Genomic DNA, 9,441 nt, shown 5'->3' on the forward strand with positions numbered 1-9,441 from the left:
CAGGGTCAGCAGGCATCGATGGTGGAAGGGTCAATACAGCCTGATGAGGTGACTAAGCGTGAATCCAAGCCCGACCTTCTCCGCAAAAAATTTCATCATCAGCACCACTCACCAAAATGACGGATGTATCTGAGCTAAAGTAACCCGATATTTAAGACAAAAATAAAGCACGACCCTATCAAGGGGGCTAAGTGTGAATGGGTATAAATATACATTCAGGAATCCATAAGCAGAGTCCGTAATACTCTCATCCGGGGAAAGCACCTACAACGCTGCCCCCTTACCCCATCTGTAATGTCTCCTCACAATCTCCAGATGTTCCTCTCTTATCGAAGATACGGTCTTCAGAATAAGCTCCTGTGGATCCTGAGCACTAGGAGTGGAACTCTCCCCTCCTTGCCTGGACGGCCCTGAAGTAGTTGTCATGGCTTTGGTAAAATTGGCAAACTGAAGCAGGGGCCTACACCAACACCTTTGTGCTTAAGGAAACAAAGGACCCAATGCCAAGGTGGAAGGATAACTATCTAAAATAATGAGACCTTCCAAAGAAGCAAGAGCCACCCCTCATATATGTGGAAAGCAGCAACGATTCACCTATCCAGGGTAAGCCCCGGCAGGCCAACGACCTCGATACAAATCCCGGGGTGGTACCCGACCCTAGAGTCCTCCATCGACAAGAAGTTAGGCTTCAAGGAGCCAACTGCATCATCTCCAAGTACCGAGGTGGTTCCCGACCTCGAGGACCTCTATCAAAAAGAAGTCAGGCTTCAGAAAGCCTTCAGCGCCATCATAGAGCTTGAGGCGGTATCCGATCTCGTTGTTTTCCTTTCTAAAAAGAAAAAATAAGCACTTCAAGATCCACCCACGAGGTCTCGACCGCAGAAAATTTCCTAAATACGAATAGCCCCTTCCTCAGAATCCTGCCTACAACACCTCAAAAGGTTAACAACGCCAAGATCAAAGTAAATGCTCCGAGCGCCCGAAGTCAACTTTTGCTTCGGTGCTCTATCTCCATGGGGATCAAGGGCCCCGATGATCCAGGTTTATCGGATCGCTTCGGGCTTGATTTTGAGAACAACGATGGGCTCGGAAAGGAGCCATTTCTATCGAACAAAAGCCAAAAAAATATCGGAAATCATCAATAGAGGCATACATTCAAAATCTCCGTGAATGAACAAGAGTATATGAGAACACGATAAAAATCAAAGGTAGAAGCAAAGGAAAACATTCAAAAGCCTCGGAGTACACAAGAGCATACAATGATAGGGCAAGTATCAAAAACAGGAATCAAGGAAGTATATCTATATTCATGAATATTCATGTGCAACGGCCCTCAAGAGGCCCTCTCATATGATTACAAAAGCCTATAGAGGACCTATACACAAAAACAGAGTAGCAGGAGGATGTACATATGATGAAAGCCCAAGAACCCAGTCCATCCTCGAAGGTCCATCTTCGGTATCAGCATCCACGAGCGCCGCCCCCTCAATCTCGCATCCTTGAAGCCAATTCCTTGGGCCACCATCTCCTCTAGGTTCCCAGCTCAATCCTGCAGAAGGGCTTCACCGAGGGAAAGATGAAGAAGAGGAAAAGGAGGGGATGCAGAGGAGGCAGACAAAAGAGACTTAGCCCGCCGAAGCTAAAGGTTGAAGATTCAGCGGGCCCCAGCCTCAATAACCGGGGGTGCTACCTTATCCCTTGGGAAAGGAAAACCCCAAGGGATGAAGTGCCACACAAGGCCTAAGTAGGAGAGTGAGCAGCGATGCGTAGTCCGAATGACTGTCTACTAAAGGGGAGAATCAATTCCCCGTCTATCCTCGTCTCGGAACAATAGGGACAGAGGCAATAGACGCAATAACAACCGCAGCAGCAACGAAACAGCGCAATCAAGCTCCAACAAAAGGCCATGACACAACTTATCGAAGCAATGCCAAATGACCTTGAGGCCACAAACACCAAACATGATGTTCAAAGATAAAAGAAAATGATAAGAAGAAATGGATGAATGAGCAGATGAAGGTACTTGGAAAAACAACACTAGAGCACCTCCATTTATAAGGGGTAACGACACAGTCATCAAGGCTTTGGAAGACTGACCAGCGGACACAATTACTGCATTCTTAAAGAGCCGAACCAACGGCAGTACTATCACCTTAGAGAACGGGAATCGATAGTGCATTAAATGATGTAAAATACACAAGTTCGTGGGACATCCTGGTTGTCGCAAAAGCTCGTGCCACAGGTTGCATCATTGGTATGATGTCACCGCGAGAAGCTCGTAGAGTCTGGTGTTAAAATCACTTCCCATTGCTTCGTTCTGGAAAACACAGAGTCTATCTGTATGCGAAAAAATTAGAGGGCTTAATTTCTTGCTACCAAGCCACTTTGGGAGAATACCTCGAGACCCCGAGGATGTGGAGTTGCGACCAAGTCCCCTCCCTCGAGGCTCGTCGAGGCCTGACTCAAATAAGACGATGATCGAGGCTGGAACAAAAAGGGGAATTCCCAAGGCACGCGGCTAAGTCTGATAGTGTCGGCCTATTCAAAGCCTGTGTCGAGGCATCACGTCTAGCCGTCCCATCTCCATGCTTTTATAATTAATGTATGTTGTACTATGAACGGTTTCTCCTCCTATATAAAGGGAACCCTCACCACCTTGTGGATGGCTGATGTTGCTCCAACTATTCTCCATAAGATCAATAATATCTCTCTCTCTTTTCTCTCTAACTCATCTGCCCGAGGCTACTCTTAGCATCTATTGCTTTCATACTTGTTCTTCATTTATTGCTTGATATTGGCCATAAATAGCCTTCTTTAATTATATTCTAACGGTTATCCTTTCCCTAGTTACCCCTAATAGCTCGAGCTCAAGCCGGATATCGACCCCGAGGCCCTTCATCGATTAGTCCGAAGCCTGGGCAGCAAGCCCCTCAGTTTGATTACTGCCCTGTTTTAGCTTGTATCTCTTCGTTAAACTTCATACTCTTAACATCAACTACTCTAGTAACTAGCATAAAAATAGATCACGTATTTTTAGAGTCCTATTTACAAATTTAATTGTTGTTACCATTTTCACGATAAACAGTTTGGCGCCCACCGTGGGGCTAAAATTAATAGTGATCATTTTCTTGCTAGTTTCATTGCACAAACACAAGTTATCTTTCACGTTTTTCTTGTTCAATATCTTTGATTTCAGGTCAAAATGTCTGGCTCGGTAAACAGAGTCGAGAATGACAACCTCGAAAATCATGGGGAATATGGTGTGGCTTTCCCGTCCGGCAGAGCACCACTACAGAATCCTGATAATGCACCCAGACCAATTCTAGTGGACGCGGATTCATAGGACGTACAACAAGTCGATGAAACCTCGCACACCGACAGGAGCATATGGTATGGCGACCGACAGGAAGCCCAAAAAACCCCAGCCCGTGAAGAATAGGAAGTTAGTCTTCATATTATTTTTGAAATGTTGCAGACACAATAGTTGGCCATCGCTTAGTTACAAAGCCATCTGAAGACTCCCAGCACAGCAGCGCAGGAAACAGCTCCCCCCGCCGAACAAGTACCCGAGAGATCGAGCAATAACGGATCGGTAGCCGATCCCGCCATCATGAAAATGCTGGAGGACCTCACCAAAACGATCGAGTCGGGCGAGAAAATGATAGCAGTCAACGATAAGAAGGTTGAAACCTACAACTCTAGGGTTGACCAGATCTCGGGTGCATCCCCGGTCCTCAAGGACGTGGATTCGAAGAAGTTCATACAAAGGTCGTTCCCTGATGAAGCGTCCCCAAAGCCCATTCTAAAGAAATTCAGAATGTCGGAACTCCCTAAATACAACGGGACCATCGACCCTAATGATCACGTCACTGTCGATACCTATGCGGTAAAAGGCAACGATATAAAGAGTGATGAGATCGAGTCTGTATTGCTAAAAAAATTCTGGGAAACACTCTCGAAGGGGGCCATGATGTGGTATCACAACTTGTCTTCTAATTCCATAGATTCATTCTCCATGCTAGCATACTCCCTCGTAAAGGCACATGCCGGAGCCATTAAGGTGGAGACAAGGAAGTCCGACGTTTTCAAAATCAAGCAAAGAGAAAATGAGATGATGCAGGAATTCGTGTCTCTCTTTCAGATGGAACGTATGGAGCTACCTCCAGTCTCCGACGACTGGTAGTGCAGGCCTTCACCCAAGGCCTGAACAAACGAAGCTCGGTGGCTTCGAAACAACTAATACAGAACCTGATCGAGTATCCAGTCGTGACCTGGTCGCACGTCCACAATCGGTACCAGTCGAAGATAAGTGCCGAGGATGACCAGTTGAGAGCCCCTTCGGGCTCAGTATACCCAAGTAGTCTCTTGGCAAAGGAGCCGAAACCAAACAAAGAAAGGTATCAGCCATACCTCGAGGATAGGAGGAACTCCCCAAGGGGCAACCTACCTCGCAATAATCGGAGAGTGGATCGAGGATAGGACCCTCAAGGGCTCATCAACAAAGCCAGGTTTGATTGAAACGTAGTGCCAACGGGTGCGCCCTACCTATCAGAATACAACTTCAACGTCGATGTATCAGACATCGTGTTCTCTATCAGTAAAATCAGAGACTCCAAGTGGCCCAAAACTTATACAGTCAGATGCTTCGCAAAGGAATTATAACTTGGTATGCGAGTTTCACAGCACGTACGACCACAAGACCGAGGATTGTCATTAGTTACGGGAAGAGGTAGCTCGACTACTTAACAAAGGACATCTTCGGGAATTCCTCAGCGATCAAGCTAAAAATCAGTTTCGAGAAAGGGAGGCAACCAAGAAGAATGAGGCAAACAAGCCGCAACATGTCATCCACATGATCATGGGGGGCGTCGATGCCCCGCAGGAACCCATAATGAGAAGAACAAAAATATCCATCACCAAAGAAAAGCAGACTTGGGGATATATCCCCGAAGACGCCCTCACGTTTAGCAAAGATGACACCAAGACCCTATCTCAACCCCACAACAACGCACTGGTAATCTCCTTCCTTGTGAATTCTTTTCAAATAAAACATGTACTCGTTGATCTAGGTAGCTCGGCTAATATTGCTAGGTCGAGGGTGATAGATTAGCTCAGATTGCTCAACCAAATCGTGCCTGCCACTCAGGTCCTCAACGGATTCAACATGGCAATTGAAACAACAAAAGGAGAAATCATCCTCCCAGTTACCATGGCCGGCATGACCCAAGACACTAAATTCCATGTCATCGAAGGAGACATGAGGTACAACGCCTTATTCAGGCGACCGTAGGCACACTGCATGAGAGCAGTGCCATCCACCCTTCACCAGATGATAAAATTCCCAACAAAGGACGGAATTAAAACCGTCTACGGGGAACAACACACGGTGAGGGAAATGTTTGCAATACACGATGTGGTACCAACATTCATGCCTCCACCCCCGAATAAACAAAAGGGCAAATCGGGCCTCACCCTCAGTCGAACTTGACAAAACGAAGTGAAGAACCATACCGCGTCTTCACCTCAGGCAATTGAAACAGATTGACCCTCACGATTGTAACGAATCAATCCCGAGGCATCGCCAGCATATCTCACTTCAAGGTACGGCCATCTCTCTTTTTGTTTCGAATTTAGTACTAACCCTTATACAGGCACTTAATCGGATTAGTCAGAATGCTAACACTGCCCGAAGACCTTGAGGCTTTAAAAACATACCTGTTGCACTCTTTTCCTTCGACCGAGTTTTTGTACAAAAAGAAGGGTTTTACCGGCAAGGTTTTTAATGAGGCAACGTCTACGAGCTGCCTAAGGAAAAACTCTGCAAATGCTCAAAACCTCTTTTGCAGACAACTTTGAACGATGAGGAGCATTCCCCCAAATAACTACCTGCTCAAAAAGGTCTTGAAACGCCAAATGGGGTTCATATAGGAAAGTAATGTACCAGGCCAAACGGTCGAACGAACCATGTCCATATAGCCAGGCTCCCATCGGCAAATACATGTACTATTGTACCGAGCAATCAAAGAATACCTTTTGTCAAATACACCTTCGTAAAGGTAGCAATTCCTTGGCCAGAAACGTCCCGAATACTCAGGGAATGATGCCAGCAATTCAACACTCAAACGGCCTCCGGGCCAAAACTCTGAAATCGCAAAACCTTCAGGCAAGGCAATGAGGAAATCGCCAAACATCACCAACATCAAAGGTACCTTGAGTACTAGGAGACTGTCGCCAGTCGCCACGCACTTAAAACCCCGAGGTCATAAGACCTTGAGCAAGCAAGCTCGGTCTAGCAAAGGTCTATGCAACACAACAACACGTATTTATGTCAAGAACCAAAGAGTATCTTTCACCAAAAGCATCTCGTACTACGAAAGAAAGTTCAGCATTCTCGAGGCAGAGATCCCTCCAACAAGTACGTCCTGAAATACTCGGAGACTTAGCGTCAACAAATTTGGCACCCGCATGACCTCAGGGCAGAAACTCCGGACTCATAAGTCTCCAACAAGGCAATTTCAAACTCACGAATAACGGCCTTCGAGCCTAAACAAACTCGATGACTCGGAGACTGTTGTCAAATTGCCATATACTGGAAAACCCGAGGTCGTAAGACCCAGATCTGCTTTACGTAGCAACAAAAACTGTAAGACCTTAACAGGCATGACAAACTGTAAGACCTCAACAGGAATGAAACTCAATCCCAAAGTTTAGGCTATGTGTCGCATTTGTAAGACTCCTGAAAAGGCATACCCTCGATGTAGACGCCTAAACTATTACTCTTGATAAAAAATGGCTTCGGCCAAACATATATGACTACGGACAAAATGGCTGCACCAGCCAAATTAACGTGACTCGGGGACGCCCGACCGTCACTAACAAAATCGCATGCCATTACTTTAAATCTACTTTAAAAAGAACCGATTAAAACAGGTTACCCTCAACAGGCAAACGAGGTTCGACCATGTCAGCTCCAAATCACAAGGCTTTGAGCTACTCAGCCTACGAGCTAAACCTTCTGAAGTGCTCAAACATCGCCGCTAACGACTTGAAATCGAGGTTCTTCCCAAACCGACGACGGGTCAAGCAAAATTATTTCAAAGAGACCTTAACGAGAGGAAAATAAAGCCTACAATATGCCCATGGGCAAACGTGTAAGAGCCATTGTCTCCAGCCAAATGAGCCTCAGGGCCGCACACTAAAAGGTCTCATCGACCAAAAGTGTAAGAGCCACTGTTGCCAGCTAAAAAAAATTGAAAACTTGAGGATTAAAATGAGCTCGAGTCGTAACCCGATTTGGAGACCGGATCCAAAATAGTTAACTATACATACCTAAGGGCACAACGTAAGAGCCACCATCGCCAGCTTCATGAGCCTCAAGGTCGCATATCTAAAAGGTCGCTTCGACCCAAGGCATATGAAATCCATTTTCATCCGCCCATGCAGGCACAAAAACTTGAAGGTCAATTAAAGCTCGAGTCACAACACGACTCAGAGAATGAACCCAAAATAGTTAAAATGCAAATGCCTAAGGACTAGGCGGAAAATCCATTTTTTATCTGCCATATAGGCACAAAACAATTGAGGGCCAATTGAGCCCGAGTCGCAACACGACTCGGAGACTAAACCCAAAATATTTAAAATGCAAATGCCCAAGGGCAAGGCACAAGAGCCATTATCGTCCGCCCGTGCAGGCACAAGAGATTGAAGATTAGGTAAGCTCGATTCAACGCCTGACTCGGAGACTCAGCCCGAAACAGTTGGGCAAAGCAAAAGAGCTATAACGACAGCTTGTACTAAAGACCGCATCTACCGAGCATACAAAAGCCTTCGGGCCTGCCTAATGAGCTCCGGACCGTACTACGAATCTAAGGGTCCCCGCCAAACTCCGAAACCAGCCCACCTAGTCAAAAGCAATGCGGAAAGAGGTACAAAGGAGATAAAGCATCAATTTTTCTTTTTTCCAAGCGCAAAAGGTGTGCTCTCTATTTACAAACTTGCTCTACGAATATCAAATACAAAATGACAAAGTCTACGCTCCGCTCCAGAAGGCTATGGCCTATCATCCTGAGTTTCTCTCTCCATGACATCGGCGAGAAGTGACCGAGCATCATGCTCCTCCGCCCTCGCTCGAGCCAAACTCCTTCGAGAGAACAAAACCCCTAGTGCCAATCACTTCTGTAAGCATGTGATTTTTGCTTCACGGGAATTACTCCAAAAAGAAAAAATAAGAAACTCAAAAATATATGCGTAAGTGTTTTGTCATTGAGTGATTTTTATTTAATGTTAAAATTGTGTGTTAATTACTATAGGTGATAACCAATATGGTGTAATTGTATTTAATTTTTGCAATTTATTTAGGAGTTTTAGTTTAATTTTGTTAATTGAAGAAAAAAGCTGTGGAAAATCAGATTGGGCCCCAAAATGAGGCCCAAAATCAAAACAAAGATCCAGTCCAAACCAGGCCTGCCCAGGCACGACCCCAAAACGACGCCGTATGGGCCATCTGATCTGAGCCATCCGTCCAGGCCAATCCAACGGCCCAGGATCCCTTTCAGTAACCCGTTTCCAAACCCGACCCAGTAACCAGTTCGAACCGACCCCCAACCAAGGCCAAACGGTGTCGTTATGTATTAAGTGAAAGATCCTGGCCATCAATCTCGACTTATCCAATGGCCAGGATCTAATTGCCCGTTACATATATAAGCCTAGCCCTTTACCCAGCCCCCTATACGAACACCCCCCCTTCCATCGTCCCCAAACACGAACCCAGACCTCCCATTAGGAACCCTAGCCGCCCCATTTCCCCTCACCATTAATCCCGGCGGCATGGACGCCGGTGACCCCCACCTTAACACCATAGGACCGCCTCACCACCCTGAATATAGATCTGTTGTCCTTTTGCTTCGAATCAGTCCCTAGGTTCTCGAATCTTCATTTAAAGATTCGAGCAGGACTCCGATCTACACCGATCTACCCCAGATTCAAACTAGATACTCCCCTGACATACCTCGTGACCAAACCATGCTTGGTTTGGTCCGAATCCACCCACAAATCCCAAAAAACCAAATCTGGAAAAGTTAAACCCTAGAACATAAAGATTTCGTGGGGTCTGTTTGAATTTAGACAAGTTTGGGGTATAGTGAACCCTAATCGAAGTGTTCTTGGTCGAGAACACCTCGGTTAGGATTTGTTCGACTTCAAACGGGCAAATCAAGTCGGGCCTAGGGTCAGCTATGTTTGAGGCTTTTCAGGTTTGCTCATTTGTCCCTGTTGTTGTCCATTTTTAGTTTAATTTGTTGGCATGTTTGGTTTGTTTGTATGGTCCTGGGATTTCTGTTATCAGTTTGTCTCCCCATCTATACAAGACCTTATGTTTAGTTTATTCTATTATGTTAAGTTCATGTGGTAGTGTGCTTATTTCAATTCAGTTGGTATTCGTCA

Source organism: Nicotiana tabacum, chromosome 11 (genome assembly GCF_000715075.1).
Source record: "Nicotiana tabacum cultivar K326 chromosome 11, ASM71507v2, whole genome shotgun sequence".
Lineage (NCBI taxonomy): Eukaryota > Viridiplantae > Streptophyta > Magnoliopsida > Solanales > Solanaceae > Nicotiana > Nicotiana tabacum.